Source organism: Pavona decussata, unplaced genomic scaffold (assembly GCF_977016875.1).
Source record: "Pavona decussata unplaced genomic scaffold, jaPavDecu1.1 SCAFFOLD_353, whole genome shotgun sequence".
Taxonomy (NCBI): Eukaryota; Metazoa; Cnidaria; class Anthozoa; order Scleractinia; family Agariciidae; genus Pavona; species Pavona decussata.
This window is the reverse complement of record NW_028145734.1, coordinates 815,697-829,672: the sequence shown is the minus strand read 5'-3', so window position 1 is coordinate 829,672 and position 13,976 is coordinate 815,697.

Genomic DNA, 13,976 nt, shown 5'->3' with positions numbered 1-13,976 from the left:
AATCTCGATTCGACTATTAACAACTTTTGAATCCCCTTCTATGCCTTTCTACTGGCTCCAGACTTCAAGACGATCCAATTTTTATGCAGGTTATCAGGTATTGGCAAAACAAAGCGACTGATCGGAGGTGACATGAAGTCGAACAAATCTGTAAAATTAAAAAGCAACGCCTTTAAATCTCTAAAAATTTTGTTTTTGGTATTCTACGATTTTTTTCACCATCAAAGCTGATTAATGAGGAAAATAGAACTAAATATTGTCTACAACAAGAGAAACGCCCTGAAAAGGATTTTTGCCGATGTAAAAAGATTTTTACTCTGCTATATATAGCTCATGAGACAGTTTTCAAGATAATTACTTACTTAACGGGAATTACTTTACACATAAAGCGTTAATTTTGCAAACTAGAAACGTTGAATAAACTTGTAGTGTTATGTTTGCCAGAGGCAAATTATTACTCGATGGGAGAATTTTTAATTCCCCCATTCCTCAATGTAGCTTAACAGAAGCAAATAGAGGGGAGATTAAAAATAATGATTTAAATTACAAAAACGGGCAAATTTTATCACTTGTTTCCGCCTGTCCGTTATCTTGAATCAGTCTATTAATTAAAAATGGTTGAGCGACATAATCACCATCACGTCGAGATCAGGACTCAAGCATCGTTAATGATTATTATTTATTTATATATTTTTTACTCTAGTTACACCGACATTTCTACTTCATAAACATGCTGGGTCTTGATGATAAAGAAAAAATAGCGCGATCAGGAATTTCCAGCTGGGGTTTAATTATTAGAATTTTTTCTTGAGTAAAGAAAATTGTCTTTGTTGATTAAATCAGTTTATGCCGGTGAACTGACTGACAAAACGAAAAAAAACATGCTTACGCACACATTATGACGCACATAATGTTTGTGAAACATAATTTTGGTTTTGGACTCAAAGGATTCCCGAAGAAATGGAAATGTGTTAATGTAGTACCAGATCCAATTTAAATTTAAATTTTCACCTTTTTTTATTTTCTTAGCGGTTTTTAGCATTGGCAAATAGAAATTACATAATAACTCCTGCGCAATGTTTTTAAATACGACTACAACGAATTGTCAAATTGTAAAATTGTAGGAACAAAGTAGAACTTAAAGAGGTCACTCTTTCATCTTAAAAAATATCAACTCGCGGCATCATCATTCGCCTTCGCCTTTCATTTTAAATCTGCCTAAGAAGGTGTTTCCTTGGAATATCTGTTTTAAGGGCAGTGTCGCCTATTTTAAGTGTCACTTTTAATAGCAAAAAAAAAAACATATTTGTATCGTTGTATTGTTAACATAATCGTACAATTTGGTTAACAATAACCTTACTAATGAACAGAAACTAGTAACAATCATTTCTATCGGCGGATGGCTAGGATGGAAATCGATTGCAACTTGAAAAAATTGGCCAATTTTTTGAAGTTCCTCATGTGTATTTTAAAGTAATCGATAAAAACAGATTTTCGTTAATTCTTTCTCGGAGAAATCTTTTCATTATCTTCTCCTGGTGTTCTAACAGCGATTTATATTGGTAATTGAACTGAGTGGAGTGCAATTTGGTCTGAAATCATACGCGTGATTTCAAAATCAAACGAGCGCGCAGCGCGAGTTTGATTTGAAATCACAAGTATGATTTCAGACCAAAATTGCACGACACGAAGTTCAATTACCATTTAATTACATCCATTTTGAAATCACAGAGTATCATTGTCAATATTAATATTCTATTTGTGTTACTTCATTTCCATTTTGGTGGGCTAAAGAAATGATGCAATTTAGAGCAAAAAATGGTGCAATTTGGGAATAAATTGCACCATTTTGGACCAATCAGATTCCAAGGATCACCAGTGATTTCAAAATGGATGTAATTAGAAATTAATGAATGGGTTCCGCCTGTCAAATATTTGAGCAGTTTTTGCCAACATACAGCAAAATCTCCGTGTCAGTGCCCCTTTGAACTCCTCCTAAATCCTTCTAAACAGTTTTGAGAAAGCAAAGGTTTTCTTGTTTCTATATTTTTGTTAAGAATTTATGTTGTTTGAAGTGTGGCCAAAAAAATTCCAGATAGGATTTTGACTAAGCCACTGGCACCTTGGAAATTCGAAGGATAAGATTCTAAGACCTCTCTGTGGTTTAAAAGCATCTAACCAGATCGGACAGCGTTTGCTGACACACAGGAGTGCTCAATATTTGACCAAGAACCTCTTCTACTGAACATTAAATTGTTCTCAGAGCACCGGGAAGGAGATAGGAAACGATTTCTCCGACAAGAATAAAACAAAAACCACTATTAAACCATTTTTTCCAAAATACATGGCAGCAATTTGAAAAACCTGGCAAATTTTTTCAAGTTAAAATCCATTCCCACCCTAACCATCCGCAGATAGATATGAATGATACTAGTTTCTATGCACTAGTAGGGTTATCGTTAACAAAACTAAACCATTATTTTGACGTTCACGTCCATACAAATATGTTTTTTGGCTATTCAAAGTGACAGTAAAAATAGGCGACACTTTCCCTTTAAGTACCCATGTGGATGAAATCCTAAATGTGAAATTTATATCAAAGCCAACGGTCCACTTTATACACTATGTACGAGGTGATTCAAATGTTAAGGTCTATTGAGCCGTACTATACCGTATCACTTTTGATTTTAAAAAAAACGTTTAGGTGGTAATACTACCTGTTAAGCAATCAGATATTTGAAATTGTAGATGCCATCCTAAAGTAGTCACGTGACATTAAATGGGACATGTCCAGCAGTACGTTTCCCATGATGCCGATTGTTTTTGTCATTGATCTTTAATATTTGTCCACGTGGTTATGGTAAAATGTTCTCTGATCGAAAGTATAAAATCTCAGAGCTTTTGACAACCATCCTTGGCGTGTTTCCCATTGCAAAAATGTTGAAAGAAAATGGAATAACATATTTCTCGCTTTTTTCCAGATGATGAAGCAAAAACGAAGTGTTTGTCGCAGTCTGAGAGAGATTTGCGGACACGAACTGCAAGAAGACGCCGAAGAATTAACCTCTCCCTTGAGAAAGTGAAACCTGTTTGTCGCCTGAGCGTCTAGATCGAGTAACACCAGCACAAGTAAAGATAACCGGCACGGGGGCCAAGTTGTCTGATTTTTCAGTATATTGTCACGTGTACTATACTCAGTAATAAAACATTGTTATTTCTGTCGATCTTGTTTTTATCCTTAACTCTACGAGTGTAAAGTAAGTGTTTGGATGACAAGAAGATGTCCGTGAAATCCCTTTACAGTAAAAAACAACAAACCACAACACAGCACATCACAATAGAGAACAGTACTGTACAGTCCAGTAGCTATAGTACAGCACAGTACAGTCTGTGAAGTGCAGTACAGTAAAGTGCAGTGCAGTACAGTACAGTACAGTAGAGTACAGTACAGTACAGTACAGTACAGTACAGTACAGTACAGTACAGTACAGTACAGTACAGTACAGTACAGTACAGTACAGTACAGTACAGTACAGTACAGTACAGTACAGTACAGTACAGTACAGTGCAGTGCAGTGCAGTGCAGTACAGTACAGTACAGTGCAGTACAGCACAATACAGTACAGTCCAGTAGCTAGAGTACAGCACAGTACTGTGAAGTGCAGTGCAGTACAGCACAGTACAGTACAGTACAGTACAGTACAGTACAGTACAGTACAGTACAGTACAGTACAGTACAGTACAGTACAGTACAGTACAGTACAGTACAGTCCAGTAGCTTCAGTACAATGCAGTACAGTGCAGCACAGGACAGTACAGTACAGTGCATAACAGTGCAGTGCAGCACAGTACAGTACAATGGTACATGGTACAGTACAGTTCAGTGCAGGGACCATTGTCCAATACATCCGAAATGAATCGAATCGTCTAAGAATGGAGTCGATCAGACTCATCGAAATTCATGTGAGAGACTTAGAAAAAAAACTAGTAGACTGTAACGGGGGGCAACCACACGCTCAGTTTAACAACGAATAAGCTTCATGTTGGTACGTACACTTGGAATGCTAGAAAGTAAAAAATGATCGTTAAAAAAAATAAAATGGCAAATTAATCTTGGTATTTAAGACAATTTTCTTCGACCTCAGTTCATTGAATTTAGCGCGACAAACCTAGAGATATCTTGTTTTCAATCCAGTGTACTGAAAAACTAATAAACTGTACCGTGCGCAATGACGCACAAGTCACGGTTGACTGTTTGGTGCATGCAAAAGTCACATTTGCTCTTTCGCAATTCTTTATATTCATAAACATAGGGAGGTTGACATAGATCAAGTCTTCACTGCTCCTGCAAAGGTAGGTAAAAGGCATGCTTTTATCTCTTTGCCTTTAAATGATCTGATAACAATCTTTTAATTTTTTTCTCAGCGCGCGAGCGAGCGAAATTCTGTTTATCATGCAATCTGATTGGTTCATTGGCTTAATGTAATACTAACCGTAAATATAATACAAATTAACGCTAAAAGTAATAATCGACCCAACCATAAATATATAACACATTTTACAGCTTAATGTAATAACCGTTTCACCCTTTGAATTGTGCAAGGGGTACAGCTGCAGTTCATTCTTAGGGAAGGTACGTTTTTCATTGTGAAGAGGGCTGGGGCATTTTTCTTTTTTTTTTTTTTTTCAAAAAATTTCCAAAACTTTCGAACCCCCCCTCCACCTCACTAAAGACCCTTACTTCCAAACAAAACAAAAACCTCTGACCCTTCCTCATCCCTATCCTTTTGTACTTTGTTTTCCTTCGTTTATTTCCAATCAACTTTTGCATGGTATTTCGGGTAGCGTTATTATAATATTTTTTTAGCGCGGTGGCCACTCCAGGTAATCTCGTTCTGCTACCATGGGCAAGGATTCGCGAGGAATTGACTGTGGGATATGCGCTTAACTTGTGGCGAGTGTCAATTCGAGTTCGAGAGAGACACTGGTGTTTCTTGTAGTTTTTGTTGCTGTTCTTCAGCGAATGATGCTAAACTGACAACCACAAAAAGCAGTCAAACCAGTGAAGATTCGAGTATAGGTCACAAACGAATTCCAAATGAATCAGGGAAGACAAAAGTCTCAGCTGGTTTCCAGAGCCAAAGGATGAATACAATCAATTCTCAAACACAATTTTGCCTCGTTTGTTAACGGCCCCATTTGGAAGAGCCGCCCATATATGGGCAGCTCACCAATTTTATTCAAGCAAAAAAAAAACCATAAGCATGAAAATCGCTTGTAGAAGGTTAAGAATCCCTTGCCCTATTCAAGGGGTGGCACGGTTACTCTAGCATCAAGTTGTATAACATTTACGGTTGGTCAGTTTATTGCATCTATCGTTAAAGTTTATTACATTTACCGTTGCTATTACATTTCGCGTTAATTTGTATTGCATTCATGGTTGGTAAGTTTGTTACATCTAGCTTTAAAATGTATTACATTTACGGATGGGTAAATAATTACATTTAACGTTAAAGTTTGTTACATTTACAGTTGGTATCACATTGCGCGTGAATTTGTATTACATTTACGGTTGGTATTACATTTAGCGTTGTTATTACATTTGGCGGTAATACACGCCGCGTGGGAGTCTTCATTTATTACCAGCAAGCTCACTTAGAGTAATCATTTGTAACCAGCGCTTTTTTTACACTTCTTTTGTCTTGGCTCTACCTAAATAGAATTTTCAAAACTAAGCTACCAACACAATCAACAAAGCATTAGAAGTTCATCTATCAAGAGTTGGAATTTGTTTTCCTCGCTCAGCTACTTTTCCTCAGTCACAATGCAGAAGGGTCTTGCCATTTTTCTTGTTATTGTTTTGGCTATCGCCATTGGAAATCTGCCAACATCACAGGGACTGGTATTCGGCGGTACACACTGGAAAAGAGTGCTTGAGGTACGTTTGAGCTCATTGTTGTTATAGCTGTTTTCATTTTCCTGAGGGGCACTGACCGAACTCATGCGAGAACATTTAACATGTTGTCTTCTCTGTTTCCAGATCGTAAAGTAACCGCAAGTTTGTGTAAGTTAATTCAGTTGGATGTGTTCGGATACCTTAGCTGAAAATTTAAGTTGTAGAAAGTTTTAAGCCAGCGACACACTTGGCGATTTTATATGCCGATCGCCGTGATTTTCTACGTTTATTGCTGCAAATTGCCAGTAAAACCAACCCATCATGTTGGCAATTTTATCATTTAAGTTTCCAAAACTGCCACTTCGCCGCGATCGGCGAAAAAATCGCCAGGTGTGGCCGCATCAATCAGTGGCGAAAATCGCTTGCGATTTTCGCTGGCGATCAAATTCGCCGCAATCGGCGTATAAAATCGCCTGGTGTGTCGCAGTTTAGGGATCCGTTTTTCGCATTTTAAATGACATATTTCCAGGTCCAAAAACGAAAGGAACTAGTTAACTTACATCTCGATTCGACTATTGAATCCCCTACTATTCCTTTTTACTGATTCCAGACTTCAAGACGATCCAATTTTTGTGGAGGTTATCAGGTCTTGGCTAAACAAAGCGATTGACCTGAGGTGACATGAAGTCAAATAAAATCTGAAAAATTAAAAAGCAACACCTTTAAATCTTTAAAAATTTTGTTTTTGGTATTCTGCGAATGTTTTTCACCATCAAAACTAATCAATGAGGAAAATAGAACTAAATATTGTCTACTATCAGAGAGACGCCCTGAAAAGGAATTTGTCTGATGTTAAAAGTTTTTTACTCCACTATATATAGCTCATAGGACAGTTTTCAAGATGATTGCTTATTTCGTGGAATTCGTTAATTTTGCAAACAAGAAGTGTTATGTTTGTCAGAGGCAAATTATTACTCACTAGGAGAATTTTTAATTCCTCAATCTAGCCAAAAAAAGCAAATAGAGGGAAGATGGAAAATTATGATTTAAATTACAAAAAGGCTAATTTTATCTATCACTTGTTTTCGCCGGTTCATCTTGAATCAGTCGATTGATAAAAAATGGTTGAGCGGCATAATCACCATCACGTCGAGATCAGGACTCAAGCATCATTAATGATTATTATTTATTAATTTTTTTTTTGGCTTTAGTTACACCGGACATTTCTATTTCATAAACAGGCTGGGTCTCGATGATAAAGAAAAAATTGCGCAATCAGGAAATTTCCAACTGGGGCTTATATTATTAGGGTTTTTTATAAGTAAATAAAATTGTCTTGTTGATTAAATCAGTTTATGCGGGTGAACTGACCGATAAAGAGAAAACAAACATACTGATGCACATAATGTTAGTGAAATACAAAATTGTTTTTGGACTCAAAGGGTTAACGAAGAGATAGAAATGTGTTAATGTAGTACAGGGTGTTTCAAAAGTTCGTTCCGATTTGTTTTCTTCTAACGTTTCGTTATTTATTTAAACTACCTCATTAAAACTTAGGTATATTATTTTGTGCTTATTTTTAATTCGATCATTCAAATTATTAGTAACCACAATGCCCGCCTGTATTTTTAATGACATTTTCTAAGCGTCTAGGCATAGAATGTGCGAGTTCCTTTAGCGTGTCAAGAGTCACATTTTTCCTTGCAAAGCGTAGTCGCCTTTTCAGCTCTTTCATCGTTTTAGGGGCTGGATCTTTGTACGTTGTCTCGTCAATGATACTCCAGATGTTCTCAATGAGATTGAGATCAGGATAGTTCGCTGGCCAGCCATTCTTGGCTATAAAATTTGGCAAATTCTTTTGACACCATGTCTGAGTTGCCTTTAAAGTATGAGCCGTGCTCCATCCTGAACGAATGTCATCTCTTTCTTTGAGCTAAACAACTTCCTCTCTATCGAGCCACATGTCATATGACGCCTTGATGTTAACGGCTACTCTTCTTTCCCAAGGACTTGGTTGATGTAGTACTCAGAAGTTAAGGTTTGGCCTGTGAGGTAGCATGTGTAACATTGTGAGCCCACGACCCGTCTTGCCGGCCTCACACCATCACCTTCGCACTTTGCTTCTCTTGTTGGAAAGCTGGAGGAACAACATTCCTGCAAGCCTCATACGATACCGTGTTTTTGAATTTGTGTACTGGAAAAGATATTTAGGACACTCATCTGTGAATAAAAAAATTTTTCCAATCCTCTGCTATCAGCTCTGCGTATTTCTTGGGGAATCTCAAACGGGCTTTCCTTTGCTTTTCGCTCAACAGAGGTATTTTTCCCCATCCTTTCCTAGTCATGTATCGCTACACCGTTATCAGTGCTCGAAACTTGGATATTTTTCTGCTGAAGATTCTTGGAAATCTTCCTTGTTGAATTGTTCCGTTTGTATTACGCTTTCTCGATTGATTTTCGAGCACAACTGGTCAAAACAGACGGTCGTCCGCTTCTTCGTTTGTCTTCGAAGTGACTCTCTTTTTAGCCACTTGTTTATCCAACGTTCAGTCTTTCTTTGACTGAATGACCAGATGATCGTAATATGGCTGCTTGAGCTCTAGCATAAACAATGTCTGACTTCCGATTTTCGTAACAGAGAAAATCGAAAGTTCAGGAAAAATCAATCATTGTTACTTGAAAAACTAACCAATTTTTTTTAAGTTCCTGATGTATATTTGGGAGAAATCGCTAAAACAGATTTTACTTTTTTCTTTCTCGGACAAATCATTTTTATATTTTTCCCGGTGTTCTAACAGTGATTCCACGTTAAAGAATGGGTTCTTTGTCAAATATTTGAGTAGTATTAGCTGACAAACAGCATGGAAAATCTCAGTGACAGTGCCTCTTTTAGCTCCTCCTAAAATAGTTATGAGAAAGCATAGGTTTTCCTTTTTCTATATTTTTGTTAAAAAATTATGTTGTTTGGAGTGCGGCCAAGACAATCCAAAACAATTTTGAAAAAGCCACCGGTACCTCGGAAATTCGAAGGATAAGATTCTTCCCTAAAACTCTGTGATTTAAAAACATTCAACCAGATCGGACAGCGTTTGATTTAGCAAAAGGCAGTGAAACGATCCTGCAAACCAGAAAACAACCTTTTACAATGTAAGTGTTCTCGAACCTACTGAACTCGTTTTTTAAATATTACTTAGAGCACCGGGAAGAAGATATCAGACGATTTCTCCGAGCAAAAATAAACTATTAAAAATCACTTTTTAGCCACTTTTTCAAAATACATAGGAAGCCAATTTTCTCCTGAGAAGATCATGTGGTTTAATTTGTAATCAGGGCAATTGGCATATGGAGCGAATAAGATCTATTGAGCCATACTTTACCCTGTCACTATTTATTAAAAAAAGTGCAGATGGTGATACTACCTTAAGAGATCCTAAAGTAGTCACGTGACATTAAATGAGACATTTCCAACAGTACGTTTCCCATGATGCCGTTTGTGATTATCCTTGATTGCCAACATTTGTCGACGTAGTAATGGGAAAACGTTCTCTGGTTAAAAGTTTAAAAATCTGTGAGCTTTTGACAACCGTCCTGGTTGTGTTTCTCCTGGAGAAAGGTTGACAAAAAATGGAATAACATATTTCTCGCTTTTCTACCAGATGATGAAGCAAAAACGAAGTGTTTGTCGCAGTCTGAGAGAGATTTGCGGACACGAACTGCAAGAAGACGCCGAAGAATTAACCTCTCCCTTGAGAAAGTGAAACCTGTTTGTCGCCTGAGCGTCTACATCGAGTAACACCAGCACACGTAAAGATAACCGGCACGGAGCCCAAGTTGTCTGATTTTTCAGTTTATTGTCACGTGTAATATACTCAGTAATAAAACATTGTTATTTCTGTCGATCTTGTTCTTATCCTAAACTCTACGAGTGTAAAGTAAGTGTTTGGATGACAAGAAGATGTGCTTGAAATCCCTGTACAGTAATCCCTGTACAGTACAGTACAGCAAACCTTAACACAGTACAGCACAGTCGAGAACAGTACAGTGAAGTGCAGTACAGTACAGTACAGTGCAGTACAGTACAGTACAGTGCAGTGCAGTGCAGTGCAGTGCAGTGCAGTACAGTACAGTACAGTACAGTAGAGTACAGTACAGTACAGTACAGTAGACTACAGTGCGGTGTTGTGGACTGCAGTGCAGCACGGCTCAGTACAGTGTTGTGCAGCGAAGTGCAGGGCAGTGCAGTGCAGCACAGATCGGTACAGTACAGTACAATACAATGCAGTGAAATGCAATGCAGTACAGTAGACTTCAGTGCAGTTTTGTGCACTGGAATGCATTGCAGCACAGCACAGTACAGTGCGATACAATGAAGTTGCAGTGCAGTACAGTGTAGCAAAGTACAGTACAACCTTGTCTCTTTCTCTCTTTTTGCAGTAGTGTCAATTGTTTGGTGTTAATTATCTGGCTTACATAAAGTTTAAATTACTCTGATAAAGGTCTATTAAATTTAGAGGAGGCTATGCCAGTAAGGTACGTGTTAACAGTTAGTCCTGATACATCAATAAGCGTCATTATTACTCGGGATGTGAGGCACCGAGTTAAGTTCTGGGTCGCGTTTTTTCATTATTATTATTATTATTATTATTATTATTATTATTATTATTATTATTATTTTTTGGTATCGAGATTATCCAAGACTTCATGTATGACCAAACGACGTGTCAAATGTTAGAAGGTGGATGCAAGACAAGTAAATAAAAAATCGACTTTGGAATTCATGAAGAAAAGTACGTGTAAAATTGATTTTAGTGTACATCTAAATTACTATTTCTCTGGATCTCAACTAAGTTTTCTTAAGTTTTTTGGCTTTTTGAAGCCGCATTTATCCTTCACGCTCCACTGAAAATCTGTAAATTTTCGCGCGAATTCGGAGTTGAGTTGTTCGTGGCCAAGCGGTCGTTTTCGTACGGACCTCGCTTAGCCCGCTACGTAATGCCATTACCTCTGGTTAACAGTCCCCAATTCGGGAGTAAATAATAGACAACAGTATACTGTTACAAGGAAGTACAAGTATGAACCAAGAGATTTTGAATGAATTGAACCAAACTGTTAAAAGTTTGAAAAGCGCTAGCTTCCAGGCGCAGGTGCGCATAAGGAAATTCACTAGTGTTAATTCTATAGTGCTTGGTCTGCCGTTTTCTCGACGCGCTTTTTGTTGATGGTCCTTAAATCTTCGGCCCCACGATGGCGTGCTCGTTATTCATGGTTGGTTGAAGGTATTGGAAGTGTTATTTTATCCCTGTGGTTAACCATACCTTGGGCTGAGAATTGGCATGGCCTTTTGGTAGTGTACTGCGGTAGTTGTGCAGGGAGCCGTGGAGTCTTTCTCTTCACCATGGATCAGCTGATACTTTTAATACCGCTTCAGCTTTCCCGTTGCCTTGTCGTGAATGGTAGGGCGTGTGACTACGTGCTGCAATTAACAGAGGGTTCTAAAGTCCCTAAAAATCCTTGCTAGTGAGATGTGAGACTTCGTCGTTCTTGTTAATGAGGTCCTTCTAGACTATTTATACCATGTCTCGGTGATCACAGAAGGGTATTAAAAAAAGGCTAGTAACTGGTGTTTCACTTGGTTTCTGTCGACTGCCCAACCTTGGGGAGTAGCTTTTGTTGTTTTGGAGAGTTTTTGGAGTAAGGTTCGTCTGTTTTGCTTGCTTTGATAAGGTATACAGGGCACCTGCATTTTCCGTCGGGTAAGTGAGATCATTTCGGAAGATCAAATCCCGACTGAGCGCAGATTAGGCTCAGTAAAGGGGCAATCTTTTCTTCTATTTTCAGGTGAATTTGTAGTCTCATGGACATTTTTGGAAGCTTAACCGGTGCTTTGTTAAATGGCGTCTGAAGATGATCTCAGCTAGCTGGTAAAGTTATAATTTCGTTGGACCTATATATATATCATGCGGCCCAATGGTCGAGGGCTAGGGTCCATTGCTTCTGTTGTTAACGTTTGTTTACAGCTCCGCTTTATTTATTTATTTATTTATTTATTTATTTAGTTTTTTTTGGCTAATACTTTGAACCAATCTAAAAGATGCTTGATGACCCTAATCTTTTATGTGTGATTTTCCAGAGAGCCACGGTGATCAAATTCCAATCCGGTTTCGCGCCATTTACGTGAGGGGAGCAGGGATGGTGCAGTGGTGAGAGCACTCGCCTCCCACCAATGTGGCCCGGGTTCGATTCCCGGACTCGGCGTCATATGTGGGTTGAGTTTTTCGTTGGTTCTCGTCCTTGCTCCGAGGGTTTTTCTCCGGGTTCTCTGGTTTTCCTCTCTCCACAAAAACCCACATCTTCAAATTCCAATTCGACCTGAACGCACCGACACCTTTGAACGAGCCTTTAAGGCTTCGTGGGTAAATGAATTACATTTACATTTTATTACATTTTGAACGTTCCTCGTCAAAATTCTTGGCTCTTCCTGTCATCATTCGGTGTGTGCATGTGGTTTAGTCTTTGTCTGATGTGAGTGAGGTTCTTCAGTGGTTGGTGAATGCCTTGGCTTCGACATCTAGCTGTGTCTTAATCATGGAGTGGATTTATCGAGTCGATCCCAATGTTAGGCTGAAGCCCGCCTGACATAACAGTAAGTTAGCAGAGCTGAGCGTACATGAACTGTATTAAGGACGGTTCCTACTGTTGTTACTGCGCACACGTTCTGCGCATCTCGTGATACTCGGGCTTCCTATGGGTGATGCCTACTAATACAGGGATATTTTTGCGTGCTTTAAAACTATGCGGAGAAAGCAGAACTTAGCAAATGAGTTTGGTATCCAAAAAGAAAATTGGAGGTAACCGTGCATTTTTCAGAGATAATAAAGCTTCAGTTTGGAAAAAAGCGCCATACATTGCTTTGTATTTTGCTACTTTTGAGAATAATTGTTCCTTAGTTATCTCTAAGAAATGCGTGGTTACCCCCAATTTTCTTTTTGAATGTCAATAGCCGCTACTAAGATCTGCTCTTCCCGCATAGCGATAAACCGCGCAAAAATACTTTGCTATTAGTAGGTACCGTCCTTAATTGTTTACCGATAGGTCAGAGGAAGATTGCAGGACTGGAGAGCCCTAATGGACTGATGTTAATTAAGTGTAGTGAGTGAGGGGGCTGAGGTCCTATAGCAACACTAAACCTCTCTACTTATTTTGGTCTTTTTGGTTCCTTCTGTTCGTCCCACGCGAACAAACTCGCACATATTAAAAAAAAGCGTACCAGTTCTTTGCCACTTTTAAGGGTGTAAGTAAACGCAACAGCTGAACAGCAATACCGATGAGATTCAAGGTTCCAAATCCACCAGACACGACAAAAAATAATAGTAAATAGCCCCATGCCCATAATTGTTTCCCCTTAATCAGTAGCTAACTTTCTTGCAACCTTTTTACGGAAATGATCGACTCTGATGTGCTGTTCACCATCTTCGCACAAATAAACGGCCAGTAATGATCCGGATCCCAAAACAATAACAAACGCGTCGTTTTATTATTGCATTGAAAAAAACAACAGCTATTTAAACAATCGGCAATCACTGATAGCCTATGCAGCGGATTGTATATTGCACATGTTTTTTTCTAATATTTCTTTCTTTGAAATTTAGTTGAACTCTTATTTTCGTGTAAACGACAAGCTTAAGAATGAATACCCTCGAACGCGTGTCATCAAACGAAAGTAAGGACTATTTCTAATTGAGGGTATTACCTCGCAGTTCGCGGGGTCATTTTCGGGCCTTTGAAGCTATAAATTACATCTGTGGGGGTATATTTTTTTCACTAATCTTACATATCTATTCAAGCAAAAACACAATTTTCTTCCTGGTGTTTTCAATCGGCCTTCCTTGTTTGTTTTACAATGTACCAAAAGTGATAAAGAATCATCTTTTGTGTGCGTGAAAACAACACTTTTAAGTGGCTGTATATGACATATTAATTATACGTAAATATAACCATTTTGTGATATTGCGCAAAACATACATACAGACAAAGAATTTTGTGAGTTAGTTTTCGTGTTAGTTTTTCTCCAGTCAAGAAG